The sequence below is a fragment of the Pan paniscus genome, chromosome 22 (assembly GCF_029289425.2).
Source record: "Pan paniscus chromosome 22, NHGRI_mPanPan1-v2.0_pri, whole genome shotgun sequence".
Lineage (NCBI taxonomy): Eukaryota > Metazoa > Chordata > Mammalia > Primates > Hominidae > Pan > Pan paniscus.
The window spans coordinates 41448126-41458622 of record NC_073271.2 but is presented as its reverse complement, the minus strand read 5'-3'; positions in this window follow the sequence as shown (position 1 = coordinate 41458622).

Sequence of the window (10497 nt, the reverse complement as noted above, 5' to 3'; positions counted from 1 at the left end):
CATTCCCCCGAACTCGCCCTGCGCCCTGGCCCTGCCTTCCTGCTGGGGCCTCCCTGTGGATGAACGTGGGGACTGTGGGGAGTGCAGCTTATGGGCCTGAGGGCGGGGAGGAGTGGCTGCCCACTCCCCATGTTCCCTAGTCTGAGGGGTTTCCTTCCTGAGAGGCTCCTGGGCTTCAACATGGCCTTTGCTCCCTACAACCTGTGAGGCCAGCAGGGTGGCTTACAGGGCTGGTTTCTATGCTCCAGTGTGGACCACGGCTTCCTCCCTCCCCAAGCAAGCCTGCCTGTCCTCTCCTGGCCACCCTGGGAAGGGCTGCAGTGTCCAAAATAGCTTCAGAATTCCTTAGAGCCAGAGAATGCAGGGCCTCGGACAACAAAGACCTCTGGGGACAGGGCAGATGTCCCTGAGCCTGGATTCTTGCCTCTGACGTGACCTCCGACTTGGGATTCCCAAGACAAGGGTCAGTGTGGGATGATCCTTTTAAGGGAAGTGTCCCCCTTGGGGCCAGTGAAGTCGCTCCTGTGGTGGGGAGTGCTGTGGTGTAGACCAGGCTCGCCCAGCAGTCCCTCCAGTGGAGGCCGAGAGGCCTTCCCTCTTCTCCCAGGACCAGGGACAGTGTCCAGTGGACATGGAGAGAGCAGGAGGGGCGGGAGTGGCTGCCAGCTCCTGGCAGGGACCATGGCCAGCCCCATCCCCATCTCCAGCCTGGGCCTGGGCTGCTTGCCCATCAGTTGGGTTCATGAGGGCTCAGAGCCCCTGAAGTTTTCAAACACATCCTGATTCCCAAGAGCCGTGATTTGCTGTGTGACCTCGTTCTCCCGGCACATGAGAGGCATTAAAGTTCACGTCTTTCATTTCCTTTCATGCTCAGTTTGCCTCTGGTGAGCAGGGGCTGATTTTTGCTGTAGAACCTTCCAGCACAGACAGGGAGCCCGTACACATGGGCTTGGAGCCCCATGAGGCTGCCATCATATGCCAGTCAGGGTTGTTAGTGTTGAGGTGAGAACACGCTTATGAACACACACATGAACACACACTCACATACTCCCACATTCACACACTCACGCACACACAAACGAGACACCAAAGCATGGCTCGTTCTGCCCCCGCCCAGACACCATGTCAGGAAACTCACGTCTCATTGCTGTGACGTTGTGATGTCCACCAATGACCGTGGAGGTGCCCTGAGTATTGAAGCTGGGTTAGGGTAAATGCTAGTGAGTAGGCGAATTTGCCCATGAATAATGAGGCTCGACTGTGTTTTACTTGAAGAAACACGTAGGAGCTAGAAGTAAATGGAACAGCATTCAGGAAGGCAACGCTGTTTTTCCTGAACTCACGCAACATCAGGGTCCCAGGGTCCCAGGGTCCCCGCACCCCAGCTGCCAGGCCTGGCAGTTCTGGGCTGAGCAGTGCGTCTCTGACGCGTCCCCATGATGCGGCTTCTGCTGGTCTGGGTTCTACACTGAGAGAACCTGCTCTCATCGAACGGGTGCCTCAGGTCAGGCTCTGCAGAGAGCCAGCTGGGGACCTGCCTTGTGTGTGAGAGCTGCATGGAAGCTCCTGGCACAGCCCCGTGGCAGGAAGGGAGCGATGCAGGAAGCAAGCCCAGGGCCGTCTCTGCAGGCTGCAGCTTCTTCCAGGACAGCCTCTTCCTGCAAGTTTCAAAGTCAGTTTCGGTGCACATGAAACCAGAGTCAATGAGGCTGAGTTCCAGCACAACCAAGCTGCCCCCGTGAGGCTGCCTGATACCTAGATGTGTGTGTTTAAAAGAGACATAAGGCAAGATTTGTCACGGGATGAATCATCTTCCGTGCTCCTAGGGGCAGCTAATTTTAAAGTAGCCAGGACTGTTTCAAGGTCACGGTGACCCTCGTGGGCTGTGTTATTGCAAAGTCAAACCGGAGAGAGCGTGAGAGCGTGTCCGGGACAGAGTGGACCTGTGGATGCTCCTGACTTTTTGCACAGATGACGTCAATGTTTAGGCTTCCCTCCCGACGTTAGTGTCCACCTCAGCATCTTTCACCTGCAGAGCACTTAATGGAGTTGCAACTTAGAAACAAGGAGGTTGAGGTTCCTCGAGGTACCAGTAAAAGTGCTCCTGAGAGCAGCTCAGGTGTGTATGTCCCCAGCCCTGGCCGGCCGGACGCAGCCGGTGGGACAGGAGCCCGGCAGGTATGGGCCAGCTCAGGTGACTGCCCAGCCGCTGCCTGCCTGGAAACTGTGTGGCCTCCCCTGTCTGCCTGGGCTGGCCAGGAGCTCACATGGAAAGGGATGCACCTGACCCTGCAGTGCCGGTTCCCAGGGCAGTTGGGCGACGCGCAGTGAGCTGCACCCTGGATTCCTCACATAGCTCAGGAGCCTCGGCGTGTGGCTCTGCAGAACCAGGGCCCCTGGAGCACACTTACCCGCAGTTTAAACTGCTCCTGCCACCGGGAGGCTGGACCTCTCCCACCCTGGGGTCGGCCGTCAGAGCCCTCCACAAGGAGGGAAGCAGGCACTGATGACATCTGGGGGAAAGATGGACTTTGGGGGTCAGCCCTTAAAGCCCTCCACAGGGAGGGAAGCAGGCACTGATGACATCTGGGGGAAAGATGCGGACATCTGGGGGAAATATCATGCAGAAAGTGGCATTCGTCTGCCTCGGAGTTGGCGTGGCTGGGTGGCTTGTTTCCCATGTCCCAGCCAGTGCGACTCAGCCCTCCCTCCGGCGAGGCACGCAGGCCTAGCACGCTGCCTGTGCGGCTCACGGAGAGGCAGCCACGTGTGGTAGAATCAGTCCACAGGCCTCTCGAGAGCCACGTCCACCAGTCGAGGACCCTCACTTGGCCTCAAGGCAATGCTAAAGGCCAAGGAGGGGTCAAGCCTGCTCTTCTGATCTAGACTGGCCTCCCCCGACCAGGGACACCTGCCTAAAAGCACCCCTCACCAACAGGGAGGGCCCTGCCTGCGAGCAGCATGAAGGCAGGGTCTCCCCTGTTCCTCCCACACTTCTTCCCCACCCAGGCTCCCACACTTCCTTGGGCAGGGGTGCTGGGCTGGGTGGATCTGCCTAGCTTCTGCCCAGCTTCTGCCCAGCTTCTGCCCTGCTCCACTCCCCCTCACTACCTCCCTCTCTAGCTCCTTCTGCATCTCCCCAACGCATCTCATCGCCACCCTCACCTCCACCTCCCTCCCTCGGCCTGTCTCTTTCTTCTTTGTCAAGCCACGAGTGGCCTCAGATGCGGTTACAAACCTACTGGGGCTGGCAGGCCATGGAGACGGTCTATGACGCCAACCCCAGGTGCACACAGGGGAGCTGAGGTCCTGCCACCATGACTTGGCCATGGTCACAAAATCCCCGAAGGAATAGAGGGAATAGAGCAGAGGTCAGCTTCTGACCCCCGGAATGACTCCTGCGGCCGCCTCCTTGGCTCTGGCAGTGGAGAGAAGGGGCTCCAGAGTGGGTGGGAGGTTCTGGTGGAAGGCTTTGGTGAGAGAATGCAGATGGGGCCAGATGTGCGTCCTGCAGGAGCTGGAGCTGCTGGAGCTGGGTGGACGGGAAGCACGCCTGCCCCAGCCACACAGCCCGACCTAGCGCACGGCTCCAGGGTGGCAGGGCTCCTCCAGGCCACTGAAGGGTGCCCTGGAAAATAAGGGGCACTTTCCCCTCCTTTAAGGAGGCTTCCGTGCCTCAGAACATAAGTTTTCTTTTGTCATTACTGAGAAAGCTCACTTTGTTATGGGAAAAATGAAACCAGAAAATTTGTTCAACCAGGAGCCGTGGGTGTATAAACACAAACACACACCAGCCGGTTCTAGGCAGTGGGACGGCGCCGCGCCTCCCCGAGACCCCAGTCAGGGCGGCACACACACCTGCACCTGCTGCTCGTCAACAGTGACAGGCATGTCCAGGCCAAGCACACCAAGGTCAGGGAGGGCCTCTGGACCCGCTTTCTTCACCACGCGGCATTCCTGGCCTTCCGGTATTGATGTCGTAACTGCGTTTCTATTGGCACCACTTTTAACTGAGTTATAGAAAATCAGACACTTCTGTCTCAGGAGACAGATTTCCGACCACTATTTTTATTTTATTTTATTATTTCACCTAGAAATTTTGCCAGCTGGGTACGGTGGCTAATGTCTATAATCCCAGCACTTTGGGAGGCTAAGCGGGGGGATCACTTGAGGCTGGGAGTTCGAGACCAACCTGACCAACATGGTGAAACCCCATCTCTACTAAGAATACAAAAAATTTAGCTGGGCGTGGTGGCACGTGCCTGTAATCCCAGCTACTTGGGAGGCGGAGGTGGGAGAATCGCTTGAACCCGGGAGGCGGAGGTTGCAGGGAGCCGAGATCGCACCGCTGCACTCCAGCCTGGGCGAAAGAGCAAGACTCCGTCTCAAAAATAAAAATAAATGTCCTCTTCAGCATGAATGTAGCTGTTTTGATGCTTGTGGCTTCGGTCATGCACAGGGCACAGGCTCCACCACATCTGACCACCCCCCGGCCCTGCCCCCAGGCTCTGCAAGGACATGGTCATCACGGACGAGGCCTCAGGTCACAGCACAGCCTGGCATGGCGATGCCACCGCCGCAGCACTGAGTCCCATCCCGTGCCAGGGAGCCTCAATGGGCTGGCGGCTGGGAGATTCCCTCTCTTCTTAAAGCAAACAGCCAGCTTGGCCGAGGTGCTCAGCCCTGGCTGCAGGGAGGAAAATCACCTGGGAGCAGAAAACCCGAGGAAGCTGAGCCCCACCCGCAGGGCAGGCAGGTCCGGACCTTGGGCGGTGGGGCTGGCTTTGAGCAGGGGCAGGCCCCTGGGGGTGCCGCTGTGCAGCCGGGAAGAGGATGTGAGGCCCAGAGAGTGTTTGCTGCTCTGCAGGCAGGTCCCAGTGTCTCACCCCAGAGGCCGTCGGGACCCGCGGATTCCCTCAGGGAGGGCGCCTGGCCTGGCTGTGGCACCAGAGGAAGTGCAGCCCCGGCAGGTGAAGGGACTGTGTCCACATCTGGAGCTTTGCTGCTGCCACCATCATCCTCAGATGACATGGCCCGACTCTGGGGCTCACAGTGCCCCTGTTTTCACAGCCATTTAATTCCTTAGGCCCAGTCCTGGAAGGACGGATGTGCAGCCTCTGGGCCCCAAGGGGAACTTGTGTCCTTTTCCACCGAGTGACCAGCCCAGTGCTTCAGCCGACCCCACCGCAGAGGCCGGGGGGAGGGGGCTCCCACGCCGTGCGGTGCCCAGTGGAGGGCCAAAGCCCCACACCTCTGCAAAGGGCAGATAAAGCCAGGATCAGCTTTAGCAGGGACAGCACTCCTGCAGCAGAGAGGAGTGGATGTGGCCCGTGGTCGGTGACCCCTCCTGGAGGAAGACTGTGACTGGCAACAGGCAGGTGCAATCACCAGATAATTGACCGACAGCTTCTCTACCCAGCGCTTTCTCCATGGGCAGCCCCTCCCTGAGCTCCCTTTCAGAGGCTCCTCCCCACCACCCAAGGGAGCCCCGCACAGCCCAGCCTGACAGCTGAGCCCAGCCATCCTCCCCTCCCGTCTCCTTTCCCATTCTGTGGACTTCCTGGGCTTGCTGTGACAAATGGCCACAGCCTTGGTGATTTTAAACAACGGAAACGCACGCTCATGGTCTGGAGGGCAGGAGTCTGAAACCAGCATCACTAGGCCAAGGGGCCCCTCTGAGGCCCCGGAGAAGGTCCCGCTGGCTTCTCTTGGCTCCCAGCGGCCGTGCACTCCTTGGCTTGCGGCCGCATCGCTCCGACCTTCGTGGACGGCCTCTTCATGGTGCTCTCTGCCTCCGTGGTCCATGGCTTCCTCCATGTCAAGTCTCCCTCTCGTGCGAACCTTGCGATGCCACCTGGGGCCCACCCGGATGACCCCAGTTGATCACCCCCATCCCGGGATCCTAACTCAATCCCATTCCCAAAGACACATTTGCCACATAAGGTCACATTCAAGCACCACAGGGATTGAGACCTGGCGTATTTGGGGACCATTTTCCAGCTGACCATGCTGTTTACACCTGAGCTGAACCCGCAGGCTGCTCCCTGCCAGGCACTGGCCTCCTGCCCATCCCTGGCTGCAAGGGCAGAGGCTCCTGAGAGGCCTGTTTCCTTCTTCCTCCTCAGCCAGCGCCTGCCTTCATGGAGCTTTGCAGGTGTGTCTTCTGATGGAGAAGACGCTGCCCCCTTATTCTTCGCCCCTTCTCTGAAAACCAAGAAAACCAAGAAAGGGCCGACTGGGATGGCAGCTGTCCACACAGATCCCGGGAACTTGAAGACACAGTCAGGCGCCCACCAAAGGCTCTGGGCTCCTTGTCGCGGTGCACTGGCATCCACTGCTTGGCAGCGATCAGCCCCTTGCTCTGTCTGCCTCAGTCTATGTGTGTGTGGCCGTGGTCGAACAGCCCACGCAGCCATGACACGGAACATCCATGTCCTGCCTTGGTGACAGCGTTGGGGGCAGCGGGCCAGGAGCCAGAGAGCAGGATCTGGATCGTGTCCCTGCTCCAAGAACCGGATATGCTGAGAAGACACAGACGCGCCACCCAGGTCCTGGGGCAGGCGCTTTGTGGGGTGGGTTCCTTGAGACTGGAAAGGAAGTGTCAGGAAGTCACTGGACACTCAGCATCTGAACCAACCCTGGGGCCACAGCAGCGTGAGGGGGCAGCTGCACAGAGATAGCTTCGGCCTCGCTCCCTACTGGCCCCTAAGGGACCCACCCACCACCGTTCGGCCTGGACAGGACTCCAACCAGTTCCTCTCTGGGCGGACTTTGGCTGTCTCTGATTTCGGGGTGAAGCTCTCTGTACACAGTTGCTTCTTTCTGCTTTAGCCTTTCCCCATCTGCATGCTGGGGTGAACACCAGGTGCCTCTCTGGCTAAGTGGCTCCTGGGCCTCTGCTGCTGGTTTTATGTGCTGGGCCTTGTTGGGCTCCTCTGGGTGCTTGGTCACTGCTCCTAGACAGCCCAGCACCTGCCCCTGTGGCTGCCTTGGCCATGGCCCCCATGCCTGGTGCTCAGTGATCCCGCATTGGCCGTGGCCCCCATGCCTGGCGCTCAGCGATCCCGCCTTGGCCGTGGCCCCCATGCCTGGTGCTCAGTGATCCCGCCTTGGCTGTGGCCCCCATGCCTGGCACTTAGCGATCCCGCCTTGGCCGTGGCCCCCATGCCTGGCGCTCAGCGATCCCGCCTTGGCCGTGGCCCCCATGCCTGGCGCTCAGCGATCCCGCCTTGGCCGTGGCCCCCATGCCTGGCGCTCAGCGATCCCGCCTTGGCCGCGGCCCCCATGCCTGGAGCTCAGCGATCCCGCCTTGGCCGCGGCCCCCATGCCTGGAGCTCAGCGATCCCGCCTTGGCCGTGGCCCCCATGCCTGGAGCTCAGCAATCCCGCCTTGGCCGTGGCCCCCATGCCTGCTGCTCAGTGATCCCGCCTTGGCCGTGGCCCCCACGCCTGGCGCTCAGCGATCCCGCCTTGGCCGTGGCCCCCATGCCTGGTGCTCAGCGATCCCGCCTTGGCCGTGGCCCCCATGCCTGGTGATCAGCGATCCCGCCTTGGCCGTGGCCCCCATGCCTGGAGCTCAGCGATCCCGCCTTGGCCGTGGCCCCCATGCCTGCTGCTCAGTGATCCCGCCTTGGCCGTGGCCCCCACGCCTGGCGCTCAGCGATCCCGCCTTGGCTGTGGCCCCCATGCCTGGTGCTCAGCGATCCCGCCTTGGCCGTGGCCCCCACGCCTGGCGCTCAGCGATCCCGCCTTGGCCGCGGCCCCCATGCCTGGCGCTCAGCGATCCCGCCTTGGCCGTGGCCCCCACGCCTGGCGCTCAGCGATCCCGCCTTGGCCGTGGCCCCCACGCCTGGAGCTCAGCGATCCCGCCTTGGCTGTGGCCCCCATGCCTGGCGATCAGCGATCCCGCCTTGGCCGTGGCCCCCATGCCTGGTGATCAGCGATCCCGCCTTGGCCGTGGCCCCCACGCCTGGCGCTCAGCGATCCCGCCTTGGCCGTGGCCCCCATGCCTGGAGCTCAGCGATCCCGCCTTGGCCGTGGCCCCCACGCCTGGCGCTCAGCGATCCCGCCTTGGCCGTGGCCCCCATGCCTGGCGCTCAGCGATCCCGCCTTGGCCGTGGCCCCCATGCCTGGAGCTCAGCGATCCCGCCTTGGCCGTGGCCCCCATGCCTGGCGCTCAGCGATCCCGCCTTGGCCGTGGCCCCCATGCCTGGCGCTCAGCGATCCCGCCTTGGCCGTGGCCCCCATGCCTGGTGATCAGCGATCCTGCCTTGGCAGTGGCCCCCATGCCTGGTGCTCAGCGATCCTGTACCCACAGGAGCTGGGCTTTCCAGAGCCACTTCCAGAACAGCAGCCGGGTGGGCTTTGCCTCAGCAGTGGCCAGCTCAGGTAGCCAGACAAGGGCCAGGCGACCTCGCGAGGGTGAACCAGACCTAGACGCTGGGCTTGGGAGGGGGCAGTGGTGAGCGGCACCCCTCTCTCCTCCCCTGGAGGCTGCTTCAGGCCAGGTCTCCAAGTGTCCGAGCGTCTTGCGTGAGCCGAGGTGGGCCGGGCAACACATCCCCTTCCCTTTCTGCTATCTGTGCAGGGCCGGTCTCTGTGGTTATTCCAGCCCATGCCTCCCTCTTCCCCAGCCCACTCCCAGTAAAGCGCCACACACAGGCCTTGCCTGGGGGTGCTGGGAACCCTGCTGAGATGGCAGAGGTGGGTGCCCAAGAGGAACGGGAGCTGGATGGATGTGTCGGGGGAGAGTGGAGTGGGAGGGAGGTGGAAGCATCGGGCTCCAAGGAGTTTGGGGCCACAAAATCATGTTCCTGAAAGCAGATAGAAGGGATCGGCTTGTCTTGGCCACTTTCATCCTTTTTTCTTGTTTCTGTCAAATATATTCCTCGGATTGCGGGGGCCTTGGTGTTTAGAGAGAGGAATGGACGCAGAGTGTCCTTGCTTCCCTGCCTGGATGCCGCCTCCATGGGAAGTGCGGGAGGTGAGCGTGTGTGCACCGACGGACGCTGGGTGCGAGGAGAGTGTGTGTGAGGTGAGCGTGTGTGCACGGACGGACGCTGGGTGCGAGGTGAGCGTGTGCACGGATGCTGGGTGCGAGGGGAGCGTGTGTGCACAGACAGACGCTGGGTGCGAGGAGAGTGTGTGTGCACCGACGGACGCTGGGTGCGAGGAGAGTGTGTGTGAGGTGAGCGTGTGTGCACGGACGGACGCTGGGTGCGAGGTGAGCGTGTGCATGGATGCTGGGTGCGAGGGGAGCGTGTGTGCACAGACAGACGCTGGGTGCAAGGAGAGTGTGTGTGCACCGACGGACGCTGGGTGCGAGGAGAGTGTGTGTGAGGTGAGCGTGTGCACGGATGCTGGGTGCGAGGTGAGTGTGTGCACGGATGCTGGGTGCGAGGTGAGCGTGTGCATGGATGCTGGGTGCGAGGGGAGCGTGTGTGCACAGACAGACGCTGGGTGCGAGGGGACCGTGTGTGCATGGATGCTGGGTGCGAGGTGAGCGTGTGTGCACAGATGGATGCTGGGTGTGAGGGGAGCGTGTGCACGGACACTGGGTGTGAGGGGAGCGTGTGTGCACGGACGGACGCTGGGTGCGAGGGGAGTGTGTGTGCACAGATGGATGCTGGGTGCAAGGTGAGTATGTGCACGGATGCTGGGTGCGAGGTGAGCGTGTGCATGGATGCTGGGTGCGAGGGGAGCGTGTGTGCACAGACAGACGCTGGGTGCGAGGGGACCGTGTGTGCATGGACGGACACTGGGTGTGAGGGGAGCGTGTGTGCACAGATGGATGCTGGGTGCGAGGGGAGCGTGTGCACGGACGCTGGGTGCGAGGTGAGCGTGTGTGCACGGACGGACGCTGGGTGCGAGGTGAGCGTGTGTGCACGGACAGACGCAGGGTGCGAGGGGAGTGTGTGTGCACAGATGGATGCTGGGTGCAAGGTGAGTATGTGCACGGATGCTGGGTGCGAGGTGAGCGTGTGCATGGATGCTGGGTGCGAGGGGAGCGTGTGTGCACAGACAGACGCTGGGTGCGAGGGGACCGTGTGTGCATGGATGCTGGGTGCGAGGTGAGCGTGTGTGCACCGACGGACGCTGGGTGCGAGGAGAGTGTGTGTGAGGTGAGCGTGTGTGCACGGACAGACGCTGGGTGCGAGGGGAGTGTGTGTGCACAGATGGATGCTGGGTGCAAGGTGAGTATGTGCACGGATGCTGGGTGCGAGGTGAGCGTGTGCATGGATGCTGGGTGCGAGGGGAGCGTGTGTGCACAGACAGACGCTGGGTGCGAGGGGACCGTGTGTGCATGGATGCTGGGTGCGAGGTGAGCGTGTGCACGGACGCTGGGTGCGAGGTGAGCGTGTGTGCACGGACGGACGCTGGGTGCGAGGTGAGCGTGTGTGCACGGACAGACGCTGGGTGCGAGGTGAGTGTGTGTGCACAGATGGATGCTGGGTGCAAGGTGAGTATGTGCACGGATGCTGGGTGCGAGGTGAGCGTG